Here is a 27,777-nt window from a genome sequence, read left to right as displayed (position 1 = left end):
TGAAGAACTCATACAATTCAACACCCAAAAAACAATGCAATTAAAGAATGAGTAGAGAACCTGAATAGATGTTTCTCCAGAGAGGCCATACAGATGGTCAATAGACATACAAAAAAATGCTCAATGTCAATAATCATCAGAAAAATGCAAATTAAAGCCACAATGATGGCCTAGCTGGTGTCCCATCATGGTCCCATAACTGAAAGGTTGCAGGTTTGATTTATGATCAGGGCACATACATAAGTTGTAGGTTCTATCCCTGGTATGGGTGCCCAGGCAGGAATCCCCAGTCAGGCACTTACAGAAGGCAACCAACCAATCAATGCTATTCTCTTACATTGAGGTTTCTGTCTATACCTACTGCTCTCCCTTCCTCTCTATCTAAAAACAATGAAAAAATGCCCTCGGGTGAGGATACAATAACACAATGAGATACCACCTCACATCTGTCAGAATAGCTATCATCAATAAATCAACAAACAACAAGTACTAGTGAGGATGTGGAGAAAAGGGAACCCTCCCGCACTATTGGTGGGAATGCAGACTGGTGCAGCCACTATTGAAAACAATGTGGAGGTTCCTCAAAAAATTACAAATAGGCCCTGGCTGGTGTGACTCAGTGAGTTGAGTGCTGGCCTGTGAACCAAAAGATCACCAGTTCAATTCCAGTTGGAGCACATGTCTGGCAACAGATCACTGTTTCTCTCACATATCGATGTTTTTCTCCTTCTCTTTCTCCTTCCCTTCCCCTCTCTCTAAAAAATAAAATATTTTTAAAAAATGAAAAACAGAACTACCTTATGACCCAGCAATTCCACTTCTGGGAATATACCCAAAGAAATCCAAAACACTAATTCAAAAAGATATATGCACCCCTATGTTCATTACAGCGTCGTTTACGGTAGCCATGATATGGAAGCAAACCAAGTGTCCATCAACAGACAACTGAAAAAAGTAGCAATGATACATACTACTGGAATATTACCTGGCCATAAAGAAGAATAAAATCTTATGTATTATGCTAAGTGAAATAAGTCAAAGACAAATATTATATGATTTCACTTACATGTGGAATCTAAAGAACACAATAAATGTACAAACAGAACAGAAACAGACTCATAGATACAGAGAACACACTGAGGGTTGCCAGTTGTGTGGGGGGGCATAAAAAGGTAAAGCAATTAAGAGGTACAAATTGGTAGTTACAAAAAAGTCACTGGGATGTAGAGAACAGCACAGGGACTCGTCGTCGTCGTCGTCGTCGTCGGCAGCCGTCCGTCTCGAGAGACGATGGTGTAGCTTCTTAAGAGTCTCTGCACCGCCGAGAATGGCTGTGCAGTCCGACTCGGGAGTGACACGGTATCTGTCTCCTCCCGTGTTGAATCGACATCTTGTGATGACTCTGAAGCTACAGAGCCTGGGCAGGATAATATGGAGGGTCTGCTGTTGCCCATGCAGCAGACCCCCCCTCTCTTCGCAGCTGAAGGGTCCAAGGGAAAGACGGAGTCGATACAGCTTGGGTTCAGGTGCGCCGCAGGAGTTGCCGGTGTTGACTACAATGTCAAACCGCCTTAGGGACTCCGGCTCCGGATTTTCTGTCGGGGTTTACTCCCTTAGCCTTTCCCCTCAAGAGGTATGCCGCAAGGCAGCGGAGGTTTTTTGGAGTCAGAGTTTTCCTTCTCTGATGTACCCTGACTGGAAGATCGAACCAGCGACACTTAGCTCGCAGGCCGACGCTCAATCCACTGAGCTAAACCAGCACAGGGACTATAGTCAATAATACTGTGATAACTATGTATGCTGCCAGGTGGGTACTAGACTTATCAAGGGGATAGTTTCATAACAACTATGCTGTACACCTGAAACAAGCAAACAAACAAACAAAAATACTGAATGTCAACTGTAATTGAAAATTTTAGAAATAAAACATGAAAAAAATTTAAATGAGATGAAACCATTTGTGTTACTTATTGACACAAAGTTAATCAACACTTCTACTATTTAGAATTTTTAAAATCTCTTTTTGTTTGTAATTGTCAAGATGCTCTGAAATTTACCAAGTTAATCATTTTTATAGCCCTGGTTTTAGGCCTGGCTTTCTGTACCATTTAAACGGGATATTTGCCTCTTTAGCTCAGCCAATTTTATTCTTTTTCATCTTTTCTCTTGTGGTTTTTTTTCACCAGTTTGCTAGTCAATTTCATCCTCTTAGCTCTTTCCTATCAGATGCTGAGAGACTTTGTAAATATTTATGAACTATTCCTTGTCTTTTTGAAGAAGGAAAACACATAAACACCATTTCCTGCCATTCACCAGCTATTCCCTCTGCATGCAAACTGGAATTACTTTTCCTGATCACTCTGATGGTATTTGCTACCAAGTCTTTTATAAAAATACTAAATCGTGCCTTATTTCACATGGTGCCCCAAGCGAAGCACGTTTCCTTTATATACCAGAAGGCCAACCCAAATGACACATGTTTGCTTTATCAACCTCTGTAAAAGCTGAGTGGTAATTTATATTGATTACATAATAAGAAACTCCATCCCTGGTACAGCATGTTCTTTCAGCGGCAGAGCCACACCTGTAGAAATGCTAACTCACATCTGGTGCCATAAATCTGTTCTTTCTGATCCTCTAGAGAGATGCTTTCATGTAAACTATATAGCTACATGTGGAACAAGAAAGACCAAAGCAGATGGCTACACCTAGTAACCATTGGTACCCCAAGTCTTGAGCTTTTCCTCTTTCTTGTCTTTGATGTCTTCCTACTTGAGAGTCCAGTCAATCATTCCTTTTATGGAAGGTGTCTCATATTTTTATACTTATACTTATATAACCAATGGGAAGTGCTGATGCTATTGTTATGAGGAGGTTTTAAGAACTACCTGTGAGTCAAAAATATTTTACTCAGTGATTAGTAGACTTCGTCACTTAATTTTTTTGATAGGAAGATACCAAGGAAGATAGCTACATTTCCTCACCATTATATATTTTCATCTTTATTGAGTCCCTTGCATGTGTTATATTGTATCTCTTGAGCGTCGGCCTGCGAGCTAAGTGTCGCTGGTTCGATCTTCCAGTCAGGGCACATCAGAGAAGGAAAACTCTGACTCCAAAAAACCTCCGCTGCCTTGCGGCATACCTCTTCAGGGGAAAGGCTAAGGGAGTAAACCCCGACAGAAAATCCGGAGCCGGAGTCCCTAAGGCGGTTTGACGTTGTAGTCAACACCGGCAACTCCTGCGGCGCACTGAACCCAAGCTGTATCGACTCCGTCTTTCCCTTGGACCCTTCAGCTGCGAAGAGAGGGGGGGTCTGCTGCATGGGCAACAGCAGACCCTCCATATTACCCTGCCCAGGCTCTGTAGCTTCAGCTTCACTGGAGAGGACACTCCAGCGTCATCGCAAGATGTCGATTCAACACGGGAGGAGACAGATACCGTGTCACTCCCGAGTCGGACTGCACAGCCATTCTCGGCAGTGCAGATAGACTCTTAAGAAGCTACACCATCGTCTCTCGAGACGGACGGCTGCCGACGACGATGACGACGACGACATAAAATCTACTTTAAAAACAAACCAACTGTTATAAACCAAATAACTGGTTACCTTGAAGGCAACTCATTTGTAATTACTATTTAAACTAAGATTAGCTTTTTCTCCCCTTTAAAGTGATTTGTCAGTAAAAGTACAATAACTCTACGGAAGGATCCTTGATAGAAAGGACAGTAATAAGCCTTAGGATGGAAAGTGATAAAGCCACAAATCCAAACAAGGTTAGAGCAAGGACAGACCCCATCTAGTACTAGTACAGCCCCTCATTAGAAGAACTGAGGCACCAGAAAGTTGAGTCACCTGCCTGACGTCATGAAGTTGCTCAAAAGCAGAAACAGAATCAAGCAGATTTTTTTTCCTGCTATTATCTGTTACTAACTCATATTTCAACAAACGTTTGAAAGCTCAGAATATGGGAGGCTTTTATTGAGATGATTTCTATAAAGCAAGCCCTCCATAATATATATTTTAGTAATGGGTAGTTTTCATTAATAGGATGTTTTTAAACTGGCCAAATCCTAGAGATTTCAAGATTAGGCAAAACATGGATTAGGTCTTCCTCTTTACCTTCATTAATGTCAAAGCTCTTATAAGTAACTGTGGTGTGATTTTACTTACGGGCAGAGTTTCAGCAGCTTCAATGGCCAGGTAAACATTACTAATGCATTTGCCTGAAACTGTAGATTGGCATTGAGTGCAAGGTGCTGCTGGATTTCACCACCTGTTTGGATGACCAGCCTCAGACAACAGCGGGCTCCAGCATCTGGCATCAGGTGCAGCAGGCTGAGGAATCTGCTAATGATCTCAAGGGCAACAAACCAGAGGCCAGAGGAGGTCTAAGGTATTTCAGGTGGGAAGTCCTCAGGAGATCACTGGTCCGGTTAGCATATGTATGTTTTAGAAATGAGCTTGCTTATGCAATTTTCACTCCTGTACCAGAGTTGCATTAATATCTCCACGAAGTACATATTAAATTTTTACCATAAAAAGTATGATTCTGTTTAAGGAGCTTAAAAATAAAGGACATTAGGCAAAACCTAAGGTGGTACAAATAAAATAAGGAGTTTTGTTAATAATAATATACCGATATTGTTCCATTAGTTGTCACAAATGTGCACAGTTATGTAAACAATAAAGAAAATCAGGTGTGGGTATAGAGAATTCTGTAATATTTTTGCAATGCTTCTATAAACCTAAAAACTATTCTAAAATAAAATTATTTTTTAAATACTGAAAATAAGCAATCTGACCCATCCATATGATTGCTTGTTCAAGTTTGGCTTCACACTTGTCTTCTGCTCAACCTCTTAAGTTCCTAGAGCATTTTTCAACTTTAGTATATTTGGCTACAGATATTATAATCAAAGACATTACAAAGCACAGCACTTTCACCTGTGTGATCTCATGTATTAGAAATTTAAATGCCAATGAAAGACTTGTTGAGTGAATGTGAGGGCAACATGAATCTAAGAACTGCAATTGTTGCCTGTGTGCTTTCGTTTTAGGGAAAGCTTTCAAAAACTTTCCTGACTACATTACAGAGAAAGCTAACATTGGAGGTTAATCTGTCTTAACCACCCTTTTTCAGCACCTTGGAGTTTCAGATTGTCTCCAAACAAGGTGATTGTGATTTTGCTTTTAAAGGTGAGGATGAGGAGAACTATACTTGCTCTAGAAGGAAAAAAAGTCTGAAATGGGGCTTGGGGCAGCCCCAGAAGGAGTCTGCATGGGATAATTTTTGGAAACCTCAAGTTCTAAACTTTGAATCTAGAGTTTCCTTTATGAACTTATGACTTACATGCCCCCCCCCCAAAAAAACCCAACCATCAAGTCTTTAATATTTCAAAAGAAAAAGAAAGGAAAACCGTATCTTAAAGACACACTACCATCGTCGGCAGCCGTCCGTCTCGAGAGACGATGGTGTAGCTTCTTAAGAGTCTATCTGCACCGCCGAGAATGGTTGTGCAGTCCGACTCGGGAGTGACACGGTATCTGTCTCCTCCCGTGTTGAATCGACATCTTGCGATGACGCTGGAGTGTCCTCTCCAGTGAAGCTGAAGCTACAGAGCCTGGGCAGGGTGATATGGAGGGTCTGCTGTTGCCCATGCAGCAGACCCCCCCTCTCTTCGCAGCTGAAGGGTCCAAGGGAAAGATGGAGTCAATACAGCTTGGCTTCAGGTGCGCCGCAGGAGTTGCCGGTGTTGACTACAACGTCGAACCGCCTTAGGGACTCCGGCTCCGGATTTTCTGTCAGGGTTTACTCCCTTAGCCTTTCCCCTGAAGAGGTATGCCGCAAGGCAGCGGAGGTTTTTTGGAGTCAGAGTTTTCCTTCTCTACCATCAAAAGTGCCTTTATACTAAAGATCTCATCACTCCCTGCCTGGGAGTTACAGAGAAGGGAGAAGCTAGTGCTGGTTTAGAATCAGGAAGTCTGAGGCACCAGGAGTCTGTTCAAAGTCACACAGGTTACAGCAGTGGACATGAGAGAGGAACTGGGGCCCCTTTCTATCAGACCACCTCTGGAATCTGAGGCCCCCGCAAAACATAAGAGCCAAGGTATCAAAACCTTTAAACCTAATTGCGCTCTCGGGAAAAATAACGAGCAAAGCTAGAAACTACTCCCAATGGAGAGAGCAATTGTTTTATTTTCTCAACATATCTGAGAGCAGAAATAGGGAAAGGAGGATGAAAGGTTTTTAAAAATTCTCCAAATCCTAGACTTCTCGTTTCCTATTTATTCACACACAGGTGGGTCAGCAGTCCCAGGCTGGCTGACATAATCACTGTATCCGGTCTGGGAGCAATAGAGAGGTCCTTGGTAGATATTTCCATTTCACCATCGCCATAACTATAGACCTACCCTTGCAGAGCATGGTTGAAGTATTTTGATTTTTCCTTCTGTTATCAGCAATCTTTCCTTTTTAAAGATATATGTAAGCAAGAGAGAAATAGAGCCATCCTGGCTAAAGCACAAAGCCCCACAGCAATAGAACATTTCCAACTGTATAAATCTCCATGGGAGAATAAGTCGAAAATAGAAGGAGAAGGTGGGGAAGGGATGAAGAGGGGGAGGAGGGACAGAAGCGGTAGAAGGAAAGAAGAGAGGGAGGGAGGGAGGGAGGGAGGGAAAGAGAGAACTTTAACAGAATCCTATTTCCTTCCATAAAATATTTCCTTTCACTTTTTCTTTCATTCATTAATTGTTAGGGTACTTGAAAAAAGGAGAGAAAGGAAATCACGGTCAAAACCCTAAAATAAGTAAACAACTAAATAAAAAGAATGAGAACAGCTTTTCCCAGCTGACACAGTGCTGTCCTGGCAAGTATTTCAGACATCTAGGGATTGGTTTCCAGTAACTTGCAAAAGGAAAAAGTTCTGCCTTTCTCAGGCCTTCCTCATATGACCCTAACTGATAATTGAAGTAATTTTTCAGAATGAACCCTAAGTTACAGATGACCGAACCATTAAAAGAACTACATTCAAAACGGACTTAAATTAATGTTCATTCTATCTTCTTGCCTCAAAGTTTATTTCTATTTATGCTAGACGTATAGCGGCCATTGCCAGGCCTTTGGTATATATTACTTGAGAGGATAAAATAGCCTCGATTGCTGGAGTCATAATGAAGGTAATGCACAGTTAGCTTTAACTATCATTTTCTTTTTACTTTTCAGGCATGATATTTTGAACTCTAAGTGTATACATGCACATTTTGGAAACATGGCCTGTAAGATCCCAGAAACATACACAGAATGTGTCTGCATGATAGTTCCAGGCATGGCCGCTTACATGCTGTAGGGATTGTTCCAGTCTGTGGAAGAGGGATTGAAGTGGTGGATCGTCCAAATAGGGCTCATCGGAGACCCAAAGCAGCTTGTAACATCTGATGGTGGTAGTGATTGTGTGTGTGTGTGTGTGTGTGTGTGTGTGTGTGTGTGTGTTCAGCCCTGTTTCAGAAATGCAGGGAATCTGTCCTGCCTGTATTGCGGCAGATAAAAGTGGCCTCCTTGAGATGCAATCAAAACTGTAGTAAGAAGGGAAGGGGAAGGGAGGGAATACAAATGGTGAGACAAGACCCAGCACAGCATGGGAGAAAGAGAAGAAGTGAGGCGGGGATAAGGGCAAACAGAAGTGCACACTGACAAGAACATATAAAGGTTCTAGGGGTGCAAATAAAAAGAAGAATAGGGACATTAAAGTTCTGATTTATTTTTAAGGTACGGAAACAGAGGGAGAGGTTGCTAGGTGAAGTGAGATGGATAGAGGACAGAAAACTGCACATGGCTAGGAGAACCATCCCAGGTTGCTGGGGCCAGTCCCCAGTTAGAGCTGTTATCTTAGGGAAATTCTCACTGGCTCCCCCTTTCCCTGTCAAAAGTGCCCTGAGTCGGATAACAAGGATACAGTCAGCCTCCTTGTAGAGCAGCACTGGCCTACAGAAGCAAGTAGCCATAAGCAGGATGAAGGCTGGGAAACAGACACCAAGAACTTTCAGGAAGGCATAAAGGGAAACAGTGGCTAAAGAAAAAAGGGGAAAAGGAGACAAGGTGCAATGTGTGGGCTGTTTGTAACCAACCACGCCAAACACGATGAAGTTCGATGGGCCACTGAGAGGAAAAGGGTGTAAAAACTTAAGGGCGGATGGCGAAGAGATAGAGGGAAACAAAGACAAGAGACAAATGATCCACAGCACAAATATGTGTAGGCTTCCGGTATTTTCCCCTGTATCTGGAGATCAGTGGTTATGATCAGCACGCATAAAAATGACTGGAAATGACCCTGACCGGTGCGGTTCGTTCAGTTGGGCACCTTCCCGCAGAGCAAAAGGTTGCCGGTTCCATCCCCAGTCAGGGCACATGCCTGGGTTTCAGGTTCAGTCCCCCGTTGGTTCCTCTCCCTTTTTCTCCCTCCCTCCTCTCTCTCTAAATAAATAAAATAAATAAATAAGTAAAACAATAAATAGAAATTTTTAAAAATGACTGGAAATGGCCCTCCTTGTCTTCCATCCTGTGTAGGCAACAGTCTCACCTGTCGCTGTCTCCCCAGCTGGCTGCTCCAAAGCCGCTCCCCTCCGCCCAGCACTGTGCCTCTCAGACTTGCAGGCAGCCCGACCCAAGGGTCCCCACCAAGCCCCTCCCCCACATCTGATGGTCGCACACCAGGCTGTCTGCCCCTCTGGTTTCCCAGCCTTCCACGGACAGGCCACAGTATGTGAAGCTGCACTTCAGGGCGTCATTTCGGAGACCTCTTTTGACTCTTTGCTGAATCAGAATTTTATATTGCAAAAGGCAGAAAGTAAAGGTCAAGGGCAAGTTCAAAAGGCCAAGTGATTTCTAGCTAGGCATTCTGCAGACCCTAGAGGGAAGATAAAATACCACCAGCCGTGGGATCTTTGGCACTTGAGGTTTCAGAAAACATGGTATATGGATTTCTACTATCATTTTGAATTAAGGTATCTTATGGGTTGAATTATGCCCCCCTCAAAATTATTATGTTGAAGTCTTAACCCCCAATATTTTGTATACTTCAGAATATGATCTTATTTGGAGACAGGGTCATTACAGAGGTAATCGGGTTAAAATGAGGTTATTAGGAATGGCACTAATTTAATCTCACTGGTGTCTTTAGAAGAGGAGGAAATTTGGAGACAGACACACATAGCGGGTAGAATGCTACGTAAACATGAAGACAGCCATCTACAAGCCAAGAAGAGAAGTCTGGACAAGCCTTCCCTCCAAGTACTCAGAAGAAGCCACCCCAGCTGACTCCCTGATGTTGGACTTCAAGCTTCCAGCACTGTTAGACAGTAAGTTTCCATTGTTTAAGCCACCCAGTTTGTGGCCCTTTGTTACAGTAGCCCTAGGAAACAAACACCCCAGAGGCAGTCTGGTCAAAGATGGAAGTTAGGAGAAGTTGACCAGAATTGTCATAGTTTTTTTCATTTGCCTGAAAAGACTAAGTAATTCTTCCTGGAGGTACCCAAAAGAGTAGGCACCCTCTATGGCAAGACGGTATTCAATGATTCTGAGTAAATAACTTCAGCTCCTCATGCCTCAGTTTCCCCCCCCCATGGGGATAGGGCCATGTTCTGAAGTCCCCTCTGTTCCTAGTCACTAAGGCAAAGAGCGATCACATGAATAGTCAGTGTTTGGAGCAGGAAGGTCAAACTTAAATGTGAAGCCTTATTGATAAATACTATATTTGAGGATGGCTGGCCAGGTGAGTGGACTCCCATTGCAGAGAGGTCCAGTCCTCGACTTCCCACCCAGTCCTCACAGAATCGGCTCTGACTTGGCCTTTTGAATATCTGAGCTTGACATAATCAAACACTAAAACAGTGTAATGTACTTGGATGAAGAATTTAATTCCTTCAGTACGTAATTCTAGGGCATCTCTCCTTGAGTTGGGAAAAAAGCAGTAAAACCTGCTTGTTAAAGTATCTCTGTTACCCGGGGGGTGAGGGGGGAACCCACAAAAGTATTTCTATAGGTTTCTTCTTTTTTTTTTAAGCTGCTATAGGCCTAGATTCTCATCCTGTCTCACTCTGCCTTGAGTAATCTCTTGAGTCAGTAGTGGAAGAAATGGTGTTTAGCCCGCTTCCTTATATGGCAGCGAATGACAGTGTGCTTGTCTATTTGAACTGCAGTGTGGCTCTCTGACAAATTATAATGATTGGTTATGGAAACCTCCTGCTCTGGTTTCCATCGCTTTCCTGAGGAATGACACAGAACAGACAGCTGGAGGGAAATGGAAAGGGTTGAAGTCAGGGAGCCGTGTTGAATCCAGCTCTGCCATTTGCCAGTTGTGTGACTTGGGGCAAGTTATTTCATTTACTTTACTGCCCAGAGGTAGTCATCTTCGAGTAGAACAGTGCCTGTCAACAAAGCAGTGTGTCCTCTAGGCAGCTGAATGAGCTAGTTTATCTTCTCAACCACCTCTAATCTATAAGGGTTCAGATAACACGCCATCCATTTCTCTTCACTCTTCCTCCCAAGTTCAGTAATTTTTCTGCAGGTAAGTCTCAATCTTCTCCTCTCTCCCTCTCTCAGTCCAGGTCTAAAACACTAAAACCAACATAACAATCCAGCCTCAAGTATAATAAAACCCTTTAGCCATACTAGATAAAGGTTATTTAGAATGGTAAAAGCTGCACAGATCCAATGATACAGATAGGGCAGAAAACTCTGCGGTTCAAGGAGCTGATGGAGGTGGCTTGCTTCTGCAGAGCAGGGCTGCCCGAGCCCCAGAGACAGACAGATTTAGTTAGAAAGTGCTTGTGCTGACCTGAAATAGGGTTTCCTATAACTGGCATCTATTGTCCCAGATGGCTCCTTTCAGCCCATCTACGTCATAACCACAGGAGCACGTGTCGCTAAGGCCTAGGGACTAAAGGGATCCCCAAGCCTACAGAGAGTCTCCACAGAGTCACCGACGATTGCTACTCATGTGCCAAGCAGTTTAGTGATATCATCCCTAATCCTTAAAGCATTTTTAAAAAGGGAGGAATAATAATATCCTTTTTATTAGAAAATGGTAAATTTGAGATTCAGACTCAAGTCTTCCTGATTCCCAAGGCTGTTTGTAAACAGGTTTCCCCTCCACGAGTTTCCACCATGGGGAGTAATTAGCAACAGACAGCACCGAGTTAGTAGTTGAGCATATGGACTATGAAGCCAGATTACCCAGGTTTGAATCTTAGCTTTGTAACATACGAGCTATGTAACTTTAGATGTGTTATTTAATCTAATTGTAATTCAGTTTCTTCATCTGTAAATTTGGATGTTAATGAAGAATATTTGGTTTTCATCTAATAAATATGTATACACTACTTAGCATGTGTCAGGTACTGTTCTAAGCACTCAGTAATGGCATAATTAGAAAGGAAACAATGAGTTCAAACATGAATATTGGCTTCAGCTTTCTTATCAAGAATACTATGCAGCAGAAATAAAGAACTCCTGCCATCTGGATGGAACTAGAGAGAATTATGGTTAGCGAAATAAGCCAGGCAATGAAAGAAAAATATCATATGCTATCACCCAATACAGGAGACTAATGAACAACACAAATAAATGAATAAAACTGAACAAGAAACAGAGTAACAGTTACCAGGGGGGAGGGGGGAGAGAGGGAAGGAGCTAAGTAGGGGAAGGGTTTAGCAAAGGAACTAATATAAATAACCCATGAACATGGACAACGGGGTCAGGATGGACCGTGGGAGAAGGGGTGGGCTAGGTGGGGGGTAGCAATGAGGGAAAAAGTGGGACAATTTTAACAGAAAAACAATAAAAATAAAATAAAAAAAGAAAAAGAAATTATGAACATTTATTCCTTTATCATTTAACTCACACAATAAGCACCTACTAAGCTTTTCTGGCTCCTGAACTGACTCTCTCTCTAAGGCTTTGGCTCTGGCTTGGGCTCTCAGGTTCTTTTTCTTCGAGGATGCCTGGGTGATCATGCTGCATCTGCCTGACTTTCCCAATGGATGAGGGTATTTTGGGTGGGAAGGAACTCCAGGCACAGCCTAGGATTGGGCTGGCCTGGCAGAGGGTGGCAGGTTTATTCTTTGGGTGTCCTAGGGGGAACAGACCTTGAGGCAGAAGCCTGCCAGTCTTCCAAAATTGTATAGCTTTTGTGTAACCTGTTGTTTTAGTTTGTAAATTAATGCCCCACCCCCACCCCCACAAAAAAGCACCTACTATGTGTGGAGTAAGGCACTTTTTTAGGTTCAACTCCCAGGATAGAAAAACCCTTACAAGGTCCCTGATTTCATGGTGCTTATGTTCTAAGAGCTTAAGAAATAATAGATGAACCCTGGCTGCTGTGGCTGAGTGGATTGAGCGACGGCCTGTGAGCCAAGTGTCGCTGGTTCGATTCCCAGTCAGGGCACGTCAGGTCCCCAGTTGGGGGCACTAGTGAGAGGCAACCACACAGTGATGTTTCTCTCCCTCTCTTTCTCCTTTCCCCCTCTCTAAAAATAAATAAATAAATAAAACAAATAAATTATTTTTTAAAAAAATAATAGATGAGTAAACAAATAAATATGCAGTCATAAACATATATTATGAATACAAATAAGCAACAGCAGTATTCTGATTGGCTCTCCTGTGTAGAGGCTAATTTTTCCGACTTGAAACCTTAGGGTCAGTGATGTGCTAGTAAATATTTGACAACAAGCTCTGGGGGCTGAGGAAGGGAGGGGAGTCTGATCTGCAGCCTTTGCAAATTTTCATGGTATAAGTGGATGATCTCAAGCTCTCAATGTAATATCAGTGAACAAAGAGGAAGCCAAGTTCATTTGCACATCATTCTATAGTATTTCCATCATGCAGTCACCACAGATGTAACTAACCTCCAGAGCACAGAGAATAGTGAAACGTAGTGAAATAATTATGAAGGGATGAGCTTTGAGGACTTATTGCCTTGGCTTTTAATATTTTATTTGTGTTTATACAATTTAATTTTTTTTTAATGACTGCTTAACAACTGGTTCTTGAAGTCTTGAAAAGTTAACAGTTGGCTTTTGGGAGCTGCTATGAGCTGGCTTGGCACACCACTGTTTAAGGCGCATGGAGGGGGGGCTGTGCTGGAGGGAATGGAGACTGAGTCAGTATGGGGTCATTATGCAGACGTGGATCCTAAATTTAATTCCTTTTTAGCTGCTCTTCTCTCTTCTCTAGCAAGCCCCTTCATGTACACAGTGGAAGCACAGCTTTGTAAACCAAATAGCATCAGTACAAATATAGTAACAATCTGGCATTCTTATTGTTCCAGGTCACTCATGCAGAGATGCTTGTAGCTCTACGATCTTTAGTGAAGATAATTTATGTGCTTGGTGCTCTGTATATGGTAGATTCTTCTGCGCAACACAGAGGATGTAGCTCCTGACCACTGAATAAAGGAAGGTCCTAGAGATGGATGTTCGTCCTGCAAAAGAAAATCCCCTACCACTTTCTATGTCTCTTATCTCCTAGGGCTCACATGCTTGTGAAAGGGTGGTCTAGGGAAGCCTCTAAGCCAGAGATGTGGGGTGAGGATGGAGGAAATTTCTCCCCTCTTCTCACCCAGGATTTGTACATTCCTTACCACAAAGTAGAGAACAGAAGGGAAAAAAATATATCTTCTGTTTGTCCTGGTGAGTTAAATATCTAAAGTAACATCTCCAGGCCCAAAATACTTTAAATTTGTCCTCATCCACCCTTCCCCCCGAAGTCTAAATTTCACTTAGTAATGGTGCCTGGAACAGGAAGTGGAAATACCATGAGAAATTTTATTCTTGCCACATTTCCAATGCTTTACAAAAGCAAACACTGGAAATTTCATCAGAAAGCTTGACCTTACAGGGTTGATAGCTCTGTGCCCAAACCAAAAGAGTATGGGAAGCTGAAGGAATTTTCAGATAAGTATCCTAGCCCTTCCGGAGAGGCTCCAGCAAAAATGCTGACTGGGAATATGCAGCTGTAACTTTTAGAAGGAAATTAGTCAAAACTAAACAACTAGGTTTCTGAGAAATAAGTTACTCCAAATATCTACTATAGATTATTTTAAGCATAGATATACAGACCTGTTTCTGTGTCAGGGCGTTTTAGCAGAATCTCTGGGGAGTTTTTACACACTGAAGATGCTGGGCCTCTAGACCTACTGAATCAGAATCATCAGGGATGTATGTTTGCAAAAATCCCTGCACTTGATTCTGATTAAGACCCTGGTTAAAACCTACTGGCTTATAGGCAAATGGGGCTGCATCATATAATCCCCGTCCATGAAGTGTTAAAATGGGACATTTTTGCTTGCTATCAGGAGAAATAATAGTCTGGTGTACTGAAAAGGTTAAGCCTGGGACTTGGGAGTTGTGTATTCTGGAACCACCTTTGCCACAAATTAACTGGGTGACCATGGTCAGGTCACTTGGTTTGTTCTTTCATTCAACAGATATTTACTGGGTTTCTGTGATATGCCAGGCACTGGGAGTATATTAACAAAAAAGAAAAAAAATAAATGTTTCCTGCCTTTATGAATCTTACTGACATTTTATCAAAGAAACCTACAAATACAAGTATAATTTTACTTGCTGTGGCTAGGAAGATGAAAAAGAAATCATTGGCTCATTTTTAAAAAGAATTTCTCATTAAGGTCTCAAATTTCTTACCCCAACTTTCCCACACACAATATAATTATTTGTTTTAGGCCCACTGATTGAAAAACCATAATACCAAAAGCTACTATGAATTCAATACTATGGAAAATACATGAACATTTTTATCATCATGATGCAGCTATATAATTAGAAAAATAGTAGCACAATATTATGTAAGATGTATTATTTACTTAGTTTGTCAAAAATAGTTGCTGCTCCTTATGGGTTTGTTTACCTCTTGCAATAGAGTTGTGATCGCTCAGGGATCCAAGGTCCACAGGTTAGAAACCTATCTATGGACCACATCAATAACATAAAATACATGGCACTTGGGTAGCAGTGGCCCTTTTCTTCCACAGAGACATCACTCTCAGTGACACCATGTCTCACCATGGTGTACTTAGACTCAGCCTCACAATCCTTTTCAACACAATGTTCCAGATGGTCATTACCAATTGTTTGGAGCTGGCAAACGGATTAAAAAGTACTTGCACTCCCTGCACTAAATGACTCCTAAGGCCCCGCCCATCTTAAAAAAAAATCTATGGGAAGGTCACCTCAGACTTCCAGCCAAGGAGGACATGTAAGTAGACATGCTGTTATCTCCCTCCACAACTAAGAAAGAATACAGCTACCTCAAAACTGGAGACAACCAGAAGTTCCAGAAAAATCGAGCTGTATGGAAGTCCAACAAACAAAGATATAAAGAAGAAATACTCATCCAGACAGGTAGGAGGGGCAGAGCCGGGGTGGAGAGGACTCAGTGTGGAAGGGGCGGTGGTGACAGAAGCTGTGGCTGGCAGGCCAGCGGAAGACACAGTCACACATTTAAAAAAGTAGGGAGGGACACCTGGGGAGCGCTCCCAGCACCAGATCAGACTGTGAAGCTCATGGTTCTAGCGTCGGGAAAATAAAGCCTCATTGCTTCTGACAGTGAAAACCAGTGGGGGTTGGGGCAGAAGAAGAAACCACAGGTCTCTCAGCAGAGTCCATTTCTATAGAGGCCTTCACAGTCCTAGAATGTCCGTAGACCCACCCATTCTGGGAACCACAGCCAGGGCAACAGCTAGAGAGGCACGAGTCCCATACAGGACGTGGGAGAAGCGCCTGGAAAAGGGGCGAGTGCTGAGCAAGCAACATTGTCCCCTCTCAGACACCTTTCCCACATACAGTGCCACAATGTGGTGAAAAGATCACCCCACACTGTCGAATACCCAAGGCTCCACCTCTTACAACATAACAGGTGTGACAGCTCTACCTAAGACACGGAGGCAAACACAGGAGCCTGTCAAATTGAGGAGACAGAGAAGTATGCTCCAAAAGAGAGAACAGATCAAGGTTCCAGTGGGAGAACTAAGTGACAAGGAGATAGACAACCTAACAGCTGAGGAGATGGTCAACCTAACAGACATAGAGTTCAAAACACTGGTGATAAAGATGCTTACAGTTTTAACTGACATACTTGAGTCCAGCAAACACAGAAGGGAAGACATGAAGGCTATGCTAAGTGAAACAAAGGAAAATCCACACAAAACCAATGGTGATGGGAAGGAAACCGGGGTTCAAATCAATGATTTAGAACATAAGGAAGAAATAAACAAACAGTACAGAATGAAGAAGTAAAAATTGAAAAAAATGAGGAGGATTAGGAACCTCTGGGACATCTTTAAACATGCCAACATCCAAATCATAGGGGTACCAGAAGGAAAAGAGGAAGAGCAAGAAATTAAAAACTTATTTGAAAAAATAATAAAGAAAAACTTTTCTAATTTGGCAAAGGAAATAGACATACAAGTCCAGGAAGCAAGAGAGTCCCAAACAAGCTAGACCCAAAGAGGACCACACCAAGACACATCACAATTAAAATGCCAAAGGTGAAAGATAAAGAGAGAATCGTAAAAGCAGCAAGATAAAAGAGGAGAGTTACCTACAAAAGGTTTCCTATAAGACTATCAGCTGATGTCTCAAAGAAAACTGCATGCAGGAAGGGACTGGCAAGAAGTATTCAAAGTGATGAAATGCAAGGACCTACAACCAATTTTACTCTATCCGGCAAAGCTATCATTTAGAATGGGAAGGGCAGATAAAGTGCTTCCCAGACAAGGTAAAGCTAAAGGAGTTCATCATCACCAAGCCCTTACTACATTAAACATTAAAGGGACTTATTTAAGACAGAGAAGATCAAAACTATGAACATTAAAATGACAACAAACTCACAACTATCAGCAACTGAACCTAAAAAGTAAAAACAAACTAAGCAAACAACCAGAATAGGAACAGAATCATAGGTATGGGGATCATTTGGAGGGTTATCTGCTGGGAGGGGTAAGAGAGAGAAATGGGGAAATGGTTCAGGGATTAAGAAGCATAATTGGTAGGTACAAAATAGACAGGGAGAACTTAAGAATACAGGAAAGGTGAAGCCAAAGAACTTATATGCACGACCAATGGACATGAACTAAGAGGGTGGGATTGCTAGAAGGAAGGGGGTACTTGAAAGAAGGGAGCAAAGGGAAAAGAAATTGGGACAATTGTAACAGCATAATCAATAAAATATACTTTAAAAAATATATATGAATCTATGTGTATCCAGTTCTACTGTCTTAAAAAACATAAATACCTTCTCTCTTTACATGAAAGTACTCCAAATATTTGAAGACATTCATGTGGCCCCTACATTTTCTTTTCTTTGGGATAAACAGCTCCAGATCCCTTATCTGTTCCTCATATTCTATTCTTCTGACACCCTCTGACCCTTGACATGCAGGCCTGGATTCACATTTGTCAATGATTCTCTGAAGAATGAGCCCAGAACAGAGCACATTCCCTTTCAGACTCTTTTTAACAGACAAGGAGACAGGTGTTCAGTGAATGAAAGATTACATTGCAACCACGGCTGAGTACTGAAACTTGCACTGACTGAGAGGACACTAGCTTTGATTCGGTAAGCTTAGTAAGTATCGGGATTTACACTGAGATGTAGTGTTTATTTACTAAAATTATTAAATCATTATTTATTGTTTTAAAGATTGCCTTAGTTTAGGGGCAGCCAGATCACATCTATGACTCTCATATGCTAGCCAACAAAAACACTCAAGTGTTTTTCTTTAGAATCTTTCTAAAATGGATCATTTCTTATCTTTTCCGTTATCAGTAGTGCAAGCTTCTAGACTAACCTCCTTCAAAACTGGTTCATCAGGCCATGTCAAAGAGGTCATTAAGGACTCGATGACCTTAACATTGGGTGTTTGTCTCTCTAGGATTTCAGTCACACACACACACAAAAAAAATCCAAATGATATTCATTGACGGCTATTGGACATTTTAGCTAATTTGCCTTCCATGCCTAACTCTCTCTTCTAACTAGAATTGCCACTGGGCTTTTTATGCGCCACCCCCCTGCCCCTGCCCCTGCCAGGAATGACTACTGCTGCCAGACTCACTGGTAATTCCTCCATAAGCACGCCAGTAAACTTTGATGTCCCCTAAGAAATTAGCCAAAGACAATAGTTATTAGCTGAACCAATCAGATCCCCTCTTTCAGAATTTGATCAGGAAGCACAGAAGGAATTTTCCAGTCTGTAGAGCAACAGAAAGCAGCAACCACATGTGCTACAGCTGAGTTACATTAATGGGAGCACACAGACGTCTGCTGAGCTCCTTTGACCCACCTTGATTCCAACCCCACTCTCTTCGGACCTTGTGCTCCTAGCTTGGCTTCTGTTCTTGGATTTCCTTGTGATTCCATCCCTTTACTAGTCCACATGTACCTTGTAAGCCTGTTCCTCTGCTTGAGCTACTGAAGCTATTTAACATCAGGGTCTATTTGTTCCGAGCTCTGTGTCAAGGGCTCTCACGTTGTCACTGTACCTGTCTGCACGATGCCTTGCTACACAAGCTCTTGGTTTCTAAACCTCTGCCTGACTTCTGATTTTTGCTGTTTCTCTTCCACTCACAAGGCAGCCCACTGTTGTATTTTATACCCAATGGAACTAATGTCCTTACTGCTCATGGCACTCAGTCTTAGCCCTGCCCATCTTTAGCACAAAGGTGAAGCCTGCCTAGTTCCCCAGCTTGGGAATGTTACGTGTGGGTGTAAAAGGAACTAATTATATCTATTTCTACTTAATACGTCTCTCTCCAAGTGAGATGGTTTCCTTAAAGTCAAGTGCTTGCATCCGCATATTCACAGAACAATGCCAAAAGCCTCAGGAAATTATTAAAAAGCTATTTATCTTCACTTTATCCATCACATATATTCTAAAAGAAAAGTCATGTACTAAAATGACTACTTACTAAAAACACCCAATTCACTTAAAATATCGCAAAGAAATTCTTCTCTAATAACTATCCCCTCAGTGCTGCTTAGCAACTCTTGTGTTAAGCTCCCGGCGCTCTCTCAGCAAAACTTACCAGCAGCCATTCCTGGCTTCTCCAGCCCCTACCAGCTCCCCAGAAAATGCTGCTTTAGAGATGATCTCCTTTTCTTTGAAATGGAGGACAGTTGAGGTAATCTCTTTCCATACACCTATGTATTTGCCTCCTTTCTTCCTTCCAAATAACCAGGGAAACAAGAAAGAACACCTTTGCTCAGGTTCTGATCCATCCACCCTTGTCTCCAATGGAAATAAAGCCTTTACCCCATTCCACCCCACCCTCCCCCAGCTCATGGGTTTCCCCCTGGTCAATCACAAGGAGCGGGTTCACAAAGGACCACCATGACTTAAGAGTTTTTACAGATACCCAGAGGTACCCATAACAACAACCCAGAGCAGAACACCTGAGAGGGCCAATGAATGGCCTTGCCTCTTCCTCATGCTCATCCTTTCCCTTTTGCCCTTCTCTCACCTTCTGCCAGCCAGTTGTGAGTTTGGGGGTGAGAAGCAGAACAGCTCTTTACCACACAGACTGCTCTACCATCGCCCCTCTCTGCTCTAACATTTCTTCCTCTGCCTTTGAAGTAGAGGCTTTCCCTGATCATGAACACATCCAGGCTTGACCCTTCTGCTATTCTCTGGGCCTCATCCTAGATCGGGGCCATTGCAAATGGTCAGTGTTGGATCAGGAAAGCCCCGTTTCGGCCTGAGGATGGAGGAGCTCGGGAAGGGGGCAGAGGTGGAGGACTGAGGGTAGGGAAGTTAAGGATGCCACCGGTAGTCAGTTACAGGAGAGCCAGCTGGGGAGACTAACAACTGAAGCAAACAGAGGTGAGGGGCCAGCTCCATAGAGCAGTCTGGTCTCAATACCAACAGGAACCACAGCCAGGTGCTCCTGATTATCCTACCCTCCCTACACGGCCCCCGGCCTGACATGCTGGGATTAGTTCCATGCTTTTGGCTGGAGGCAGAAGAGCTGCCTCATTTACTAAGGCCTGTCTGTTGTCAGCACCTTGTCATCGGTCTTGCACTCCACTGCATCTTTGGAGTTCCTGATTCCTGGATGTGGCCTTGCCCCACCAGCGACCCATCTGAGTCTGCCTCCTGATAGTTGTGTCTTTCTTGTCTCTGATTATCCAAGCCAAAACTAAGACAACATTGGGGTGTTCCAGTATTTCCTGGACTCTGGGCGCAGAGTTCGAGAAAGGACTGGGATCCAGAAGGTACCTCCCAAGGATCCTCAAATATGAGGAAGGAGCAGATAACTAGGGATACTAGGTAAGCGGTGGGGATGAAACCAGTCAAGCATCTCTTCAAACTATCCAACTACTCTGTAGGCTGCTCTCCAAAAAACAAACTTGGATTAGCCTGACGGATGAAGGCCTTTCAGTAAGGAGCTAATGGCTCTATTTTCAGGCTCTGAGAGAATTTACGCAGAAAACTCTTTTTAAAAGTCTGAAAATTCTTTGGCAGCATCCTCCTAACCTCCTCCTTAGTCCTACCATGTTATTTGCATACCACTTTGTCAGCGTTTTCCCCTGTCCCCCCACCACTGCCTCACCCCACCACATTTCTGAGACATGTGATAGATTGCAGGCAGATGGGGACCAAGCTAATCCCTTTCCTGCCCATCTATAAGTCACTTTTTTGTCTTGCTAAAGAATGAGTAACTAGTAAACATGCTACTGTGAAAATGACAAATGGAGACAACTACATGTGTTTTTAAGAAAAGGCCTACTGAGATGCCTTTTACTTATCAGAACAGAGCCTACCCAGGCTGGATTCTGAAACTTTCCATGGCTGGAAACAGGACCAATCTATTGCCCCCAGAGCCGAAGGTCCTCAGGCCAGTACATAGGAGCCCATTGGAATTACTAATAGCCTCACTGTCGGGGCATGCTTCTATGTACCTCATTTAAATCCTTTAAGCTGCAGTTCAAACCTGGTTCTCCTCTTTTATGAAAGAATTGTATCCGTTTAAAGGAATCTTTAAAAAAAAATTTTTATCCTCACCTGAGGACATTTTTTCATTACTTTTAGAGACAGAGGAAAGAGGGAAGAAGGGAGAGAGAGAAACATTGATACAAGAGAGAAGCATCGATTGGTTGCCTCTATGCACCCAGACCAGGGATCTTACATGCCTGGCCCACGGATTGAACCCGCAACCTAGGTAAGTGCCCTGACAAGGATGGAACTCGCAACCTTCTGGTTACAGGATGACGCTCCAACCAATTCCAGCCAGGGCTAAAGCAATCCTTTTATCTGAATTATTTAAGTTGCACATTTCTATTAGCTGTAAACAATAGAAGCAATCCCACATGTTATGATTTATGGTTTAATCCATTGTATATTCCTGGTATGTCTGCCATTGTATTTTTCTTTATTAAATGATTTTAACAAAAGGAAGATTCTTGCATTGTAGTTCCACTGTGCTCTGTTTACTTCCCTATTTAGGGAGATGCGTTCTAGCTAATATTTAACAGGAGGAGAGGAGCACAAAGAGCTGCCTAAAGTTTTATATAAAGTAAAATATCGAATCCTTTTGCTCCATCTCTAGACAGAGTAGAATATTTAAAGTATTATTTCAAGATATGTTTGTATGGTTTTTGGGAGCTGGGGAGTGCATGAGGAGAGGAGAAAGTGGTGGTAGCAAAATCTGAACTTTCAGGGATTTGGAGATGTTGGTTTCAAAATGGAATTTATCTTCAGATCCCAGGATTACAGATTTCCTTCCAAACTGCATTCCCTACATGGTTTAGAGTACAGTTGAAAAAGGAATTGCTCTCATATTTTGATTGACATGAAAAACACTGTGAAAATAGTTTGGAATTTGATCTCTTCGAGGGAAGGACGATAATCAAACTATAGCTCTTGCCTGCAGCCTTTCTCTCACACTTACTTAAAACTGTTCCAGGAAAAGAAATTCACAGGGAATTCTGTTATCATATATCACTTCTGGAAGGAGAAAGACACATTCTCAAGAAAATTATCCCCAACTTCTAAATACAAAGAGAAAAGGATGACTTAATGAATCTCAACACAAAACCACCTCACTCCACACAATAAAATCAAATTGAGCCAGTTGTTTGCAGCTGGAAACCTTGAATATCCAGATTTATTTTTTAAATTATCTGATTTGCCCATCTTGCCACATATCTCGCCCTCTCTTAAGTTCTAGTCCTACATGTCTGGTTTTGCCAAAGACGTTACTATTTCAACTTACAAGTCTATCTGCATAGACCTGTTAACAGAAGGGATCTAGGAATACCGAGTACTTTGTTCTCGTTCACTTTTTTGACCATGTATTGCCACAGCACTAAAATGCCCCCACCCTAGACAATCAGCTCTTTCTAAAAGGACTCGAAGGCTACTACCGACCAGCTACTTGGTACTACTGGCGAAGATGCCCAAATATGTCTGACTATCTTGAAACGAAAGACTATTTCCTCCCTATCTGGGACACACTTGTAACCTACAATTCTCCGAATAATTGAGTCACGCTCAGGCACACTTTCAAACAGATAATAAGATTTCTCAATAGTTTGGTAGGATGTTGAAAGTGATTCCTAAAAGCACATCCCACCAATGCATGCATTCTCTCATTATCCGGTTTTATAGGAAACAGATCGCGGTAGGCATCTTCTTCCTTAGCAAATAGCAGATCACTTACATCCACCCAACCAGTGCTCAGTGTCAGGACTCTTTCTCCCTCTGACCTTATTTCCTGGCAGCTCTAGAAATCTAGTCTCAATTACTGGTAGCAGAATAAAATGCACACGCCTTTGGTTAAAAAAGCATCACTTTCTGGCTTCTCACCAACTTAAAAGTTCTGGTTGTCCTCAAAAGCAAAACCCCTTTAAATCTCTGATAATGAAAGATGCAGGAGAAACTGCTTGTGTGAGCGCGGGGCACAGCACGCATTGAGGACACCGGCCAGTGGCGACCAGGTAACCCCCCATCGCACTGCTAAACAAAAGGCTACTCTCATCAAAGTTGCCGGTGGTCCCCGCACAAACGCCTCTAGACATCTCTCCTCTCGTCCCCACTCGAAGAACAAAACTTGAAACCTCATCCTGTTTGTCTTCCGGGAACATCTGCAGGGCAGCGAAGCTCGGTCTGGCTCTGAGAATTTGCATGGTTTATTGGTTTTTACAGTCTTGCATCTCCGGCCGCTCCGGCCAGGAATGTTGACTGCAACTCGGAGGGAGAAAGTCCCCCGACTCTCTGGAAGAGATTAAAAGAAAGTCCTCTGTGCCTTACCTTGTAGGCTGAAACTTCTTCCCGGGGACTGAGTCTGAAAGGAAGGACCGATTTCTTTAAGCGGGAGCACAGCAAAAGGGCAGGCAGGCAGGCAGCCCAATACACACTGCTCTATTCAATAAAACTGCAGACCGCCCTTCCTTAGCCCCTCCCAGAAGTCCGTGCTAAGTGAACACACATCCCCTGTGTTTACAGTCGCCAGCCGGTGGTATGCATTGTCCTGTAGGTTTTTCTAATAGGCAGCCAATGACGACACCTCGGCCGAGGTGGATGTAGCCTGCCTGTGGAGATGCCTGTCATTCCCTAGGCATGCTCAGGAAATCACTCATCAGAAGAACCAAGACCTAAAAAGCTCAGAAACTGCGTGCAGGCTGCCAAAACCAGCCTGCTCTATGCCCTTTTTTGGTTATCCTTAGCAGGGCCTCTGGAAGCGAATCCATTGTCAGGAACAATCATAAGAAATGTTAATCTTGGAGAAAGAGGCTGTCTTGTAGAACACAAATGGAACTTTAAAAAGAAAGCACCGTCTAGGAAACTAAGTTAACCATCCGTGAGTTTAGTGGGGGTGGGGGTGGGGAAGGCTTTTTAATTGAGGGAGGCTTAATAGTGTATTTCTTGTCAACGTAGTTGTAAATACGAAATGAAATGAGATCATTGTGTAATTTTTAGAGCCTGAAATGACTGGGACCCAGGTCTGGTGTCCAGACTAAACTTTAACCTGAGAGAGGCACAAATAGCCCCCTAAAGTGTGGCTACCCATGTTATAAAGACAACTGACCAAAAAAGCTGAGGTGGGTTTTTCAGCAGGTAATGTTTGCCAGAATAAGTGTAGCACCAGAAAGAGTAGCACCAGGTAAAGTCCTGTGGGCTTGGCTATCCTTACTGGTTTTCCACACCACCTCCCTCTCCCCTTCCCCTCTGTTTCCTTAGACTTGTCAATGGGGAGGTATTGCAAGCAAGTGTGCCCAGCAGAGAGGGCATGCAGACACCCCGCACCTATCTGGGGGCTGGTGTAGATAAACACATATGCCCACAGAGATGACACTGATGTTCTAGTGACTTCTTGAAGATACTCTGACCAACTCTTCTTCAGTAGGATGTGTGCCAGTAAACGATCAGAATTAGGTGAGGCTGAATTAGAATGAATTTAACTGGCACAAGTGTGCATTCAATCTGTGGTCTTGTGCTTCTAAATATAGGATTCACTCAACCAGTACTTGATTCAACAACAATGAAAAATTATGAGCACTTACAATTTGTCAAGCCTGGGGCTAGGCGCTAGATTTATGCCTTATTATTGCGATGTGTTTGGAGACCATTTCATCACGGACCAAGAAGAGTTCAAATATTTTCCTTGGCTAATCACAAGTCCAGAAGCTTGGTCTTCAAAACTATGAGCTTTTACTATATAAGCCTTTCCCTGTTTATGAAGCTCTGACTTAGGAAAAAGTCTCTGACCTTCGTGCCTCATTCAGAAGAATGAGAAGTGACTGGTCCAAGCAGGAAGTGTCCTTCTCCAGCCCTCCAGCATGAACAAGTTACCCAGAGGCATCTCTATCACCTTGCACTCATTTTTCTCTCGGGAAGGCTCCCCTGTCTCCTTTGTCCAACTGCTACTGCCGTGTAGTCTAAAAAAGCTATAGTGAAGGCTGCCAGGCAGTGGGGAGACAAGCTGCAAGCATCCCGAGTTAAACCTCATAGTGCACTTTCCCAGGGAAACAGAATAAACGACAGCTGTTGGGAATGGGACCGTCAATGCCACGTTTCAGGTACACGGTGGCTCAACCAGGCATTTGCGGAGCATCATCATTTATAACATCATTCCTATGGGAAAGTGTCTTCTGATCCCAAATAAAGGATTTGAAAATGACCTTTGAGAACACAGTTTTACTGCTGGGGGCTTCCCATAACCAGACAGGTTGTTAAGGTAGAATATATACTTAACAGTCTTGGTAAACTGCTGAGCTTGTAGGACAGACATCCATGAACATTGAAAGCAACTCAGTCAGTGATATCTGGATGAAGATAGGACCTGTGTCCAGTGATGTTTGGGGCCCCATGTCTCCAGGCAGTGTGGTTCAGGACTCAGTGGGGCCTGTTTTAACGTGGTGTTTTACACGGCTGCTGCTGATTATATCCTAAATGGCATTCTCCCGGCTTGTATGAGTAATGCACTTTGGTTGTACAGCATCAGGGCGTCATTTGCAATCTATGAATAAAATACGTACCAGCTTCCCAGAGGAAAGAAAAGTTGCACTACGAATGGGGAAAATATTATCAGCAGGAAACATGGAAAGGACAGGCATTTTGTATGGTTTTTAGAAGATAAATGCCTAAATATTTTTGGGGCTTATGTTTTTAGAAAAGAGAAGTATGCTTCCCTAGATAAATTCTAAATACCTCGTATACAGGCTATAATGGATGAGCAACCATTCAGCCTATTTTGTATATTTGAAAATAAACTTATTGTGGAGAAACTATATAGTTAGAAGAATAATTTAGCAAATTTTATGTCTTAGACATCATAATATAGAAAGGTTATTTTTTCATTGTGTTTTTTACATTTTTTTTAATTAAGCAAGAATGAAAAAGAAAGGAAAGAGAATAAAGAGAAAGAAAAAGATAAATGTTGCCAATTTTTGCCATGGGAAACTTGACTTACAGTACTTACTTTTTCCAGAGGTCATTTGTAAACAATACTAAAAATACACAGGATTTATGTAGAAAGTTTCTATGCAATCTATTTCCCACTTGGATCATCCCAGATAAAGAACAGCTTGTCTGGCCTGGGCTATATCTATCTAATCAACCATAACAAATCTAATGAGACATTTGGAAACATCTGGATGACTCATATTTTTTCAGTTCCAACAGACTATTTGTAATCATGTAGATCAGTAGTGACCAATTATGTTTTGCTTGTGTATCAATTTGGGAAAAGTAAAGGCAGGCCATATTTTTTTACTCAAAATTGAAATCACTTCATGTAATTCCATGAAAAACATTCATTCTTCTAGCTTAAAATAGGTACTTTGTTAAACAGAACAGATATTTTGAACATTTTAAAAGGCAGTAGAACACCCCCCATGCCCTGCCCTGCCACACACACCTTCTTTTATTAAAATAAAGTATTTCCAGAAACTCAGGTTTCTAAAACAATAAAATCAGGCTGGTAGAATGTTGATACAGAATTGGACAACAAGGATAGTAGGAGAGAGAAAAAATTAAACTAAGTGTACTTATGAACCTAAATGAAAACATTAGCATATTGACTCCAACAGTATAACAAAAAGATAATGCAGAGATGGTCAAATCTGGAAATGTACTGATACATTATACAATATTAGCAGCTTATAAGTAAAAAAGAAATAGACAAAAGAAAAGAGAAAGATCATCTTGATAAAGATTAAAAAAAAATACTTGGTAAAATTAGTCGTCGGCAGCCGTCCGTCTCAAGAGACGATGGTGTAGCTTCTTAAGAGTCTATCTGCACCGCCGAGAATGGCTGTGCAGTCCGACTCGGGAGTGACACGGTATCTGTCTCCTCCCGTGTTGAATCGACATCTTGTGATGACGCTGAAGCTACAGAGCCTGGGCAGGGTGATATGGAGGGTCTGCTGTTGCCCATGCAGCAGACCCCCCCTCTCTTCGCAGCTGAAGGGTCCAAGGGAAAGACGGAGTCAATACAGCTTGGCTTCAGGTGCGCCGCAGGAGTTGCCGGTGTTGACTACAAAGTCAAACCGCCTTAGGGACTCCAGCTCCGGATTTTCTGTCGGGGTTTACTCCCTTAGCCTTTCCCCTGAAGAGGTATGCCGCAAGGCAGCGGAGGTTTTTTGGAGTCAGAGTTTTCCTTTTCTGATGTGCCCTGACTGGAAGATCGAACCAGCGACACTTAGCTCGCAGGCCGACGCTCAATCCACTGAGCCAAACCAGCAAAGGAGCTCTTAAAAAACTAGCAACAGAATCTTTATAAACATAATTAGAGACATTTACCAGAAACCTACCGCAAAAAATATGCTTAATGATGAAATGTTAAAAATATTCACATTATAATCAATGAAAAGACATGGATGACTGTCTCAGTTGAAAAAAGGGCCGGAGGTTCTAGCCAAGACAAAGAAAAGAAAAAAAAAAGAATTAAGAGCCACTGGAATTAGAAAGAAAAACAATTGTCTTTATTTGCTATGATGTGATTATGCATGTGGAAAATTCAAGGGACTCAACAAATATATTAGAACCAAAAAAAGAGTTTAGAAAGATTATTGGTATCAGGTTCAGTATGCAAAAATCCAGAGTTTCCATAACCGGCCATCTCTAATTTTATAATATAATGGAAAAATATACTATTTATATTAATAACAGAAGTGTGCATTATCTGGGAATAAATGTAACAGAATATGTGCATGGAAATTACAAAACTGGATTTAGGGGAGTAAAAGGCCTGCA

General features: G+C 42.4%; 1 protein-coding gene across 4 annotated transcripts in view; it reads right to left on the bottom strand.

The window, feature by feature from the left end:
- CALD1 (caldesmon 1) overlaps positions 1 to 23,662 on the bottom strand; it is a 193,439-nt gene extending 169,777 nt beyond the window's left edge. For 2 of the 4 annotated variants that reach the window (XM_090287532.1, XM_090287533.1), the window contains exon 1: positions 23,332 to 23,662. The gene's annotated coding sequence lies outside the window, so the exon portion shown is untranslated. The remainder of the gene's footprint in view (positions 1 to 23,331) is intronic. The other 2 variants (XM_090287536.1, XM_090287538.1) reach the window with 2 other exon arrangements.
- Between the last annotated feature and the right edge of the window lie 4,115 nt (positions 23,663 to 27,777).

This window comes from Furipterus horrens, unplaced genomic scaffold (genome assembly GCF_987537825.1).
Source record: "Furipterus horrens unplaced genomic scaffold, mFurHor1.1.pri manual_scaffold_9, whole genome shotgun sequence".
NCBI lineage: Eukaryota > Metazoa > Chordata > Mammalia > Chiroptera > Furipteridae > Furipterus > Furipterus horrens.
Note: the sequence above shows the minus strand (reverse complement) of the source record. Positions and strands in the feature narration are given on the sequence as shown.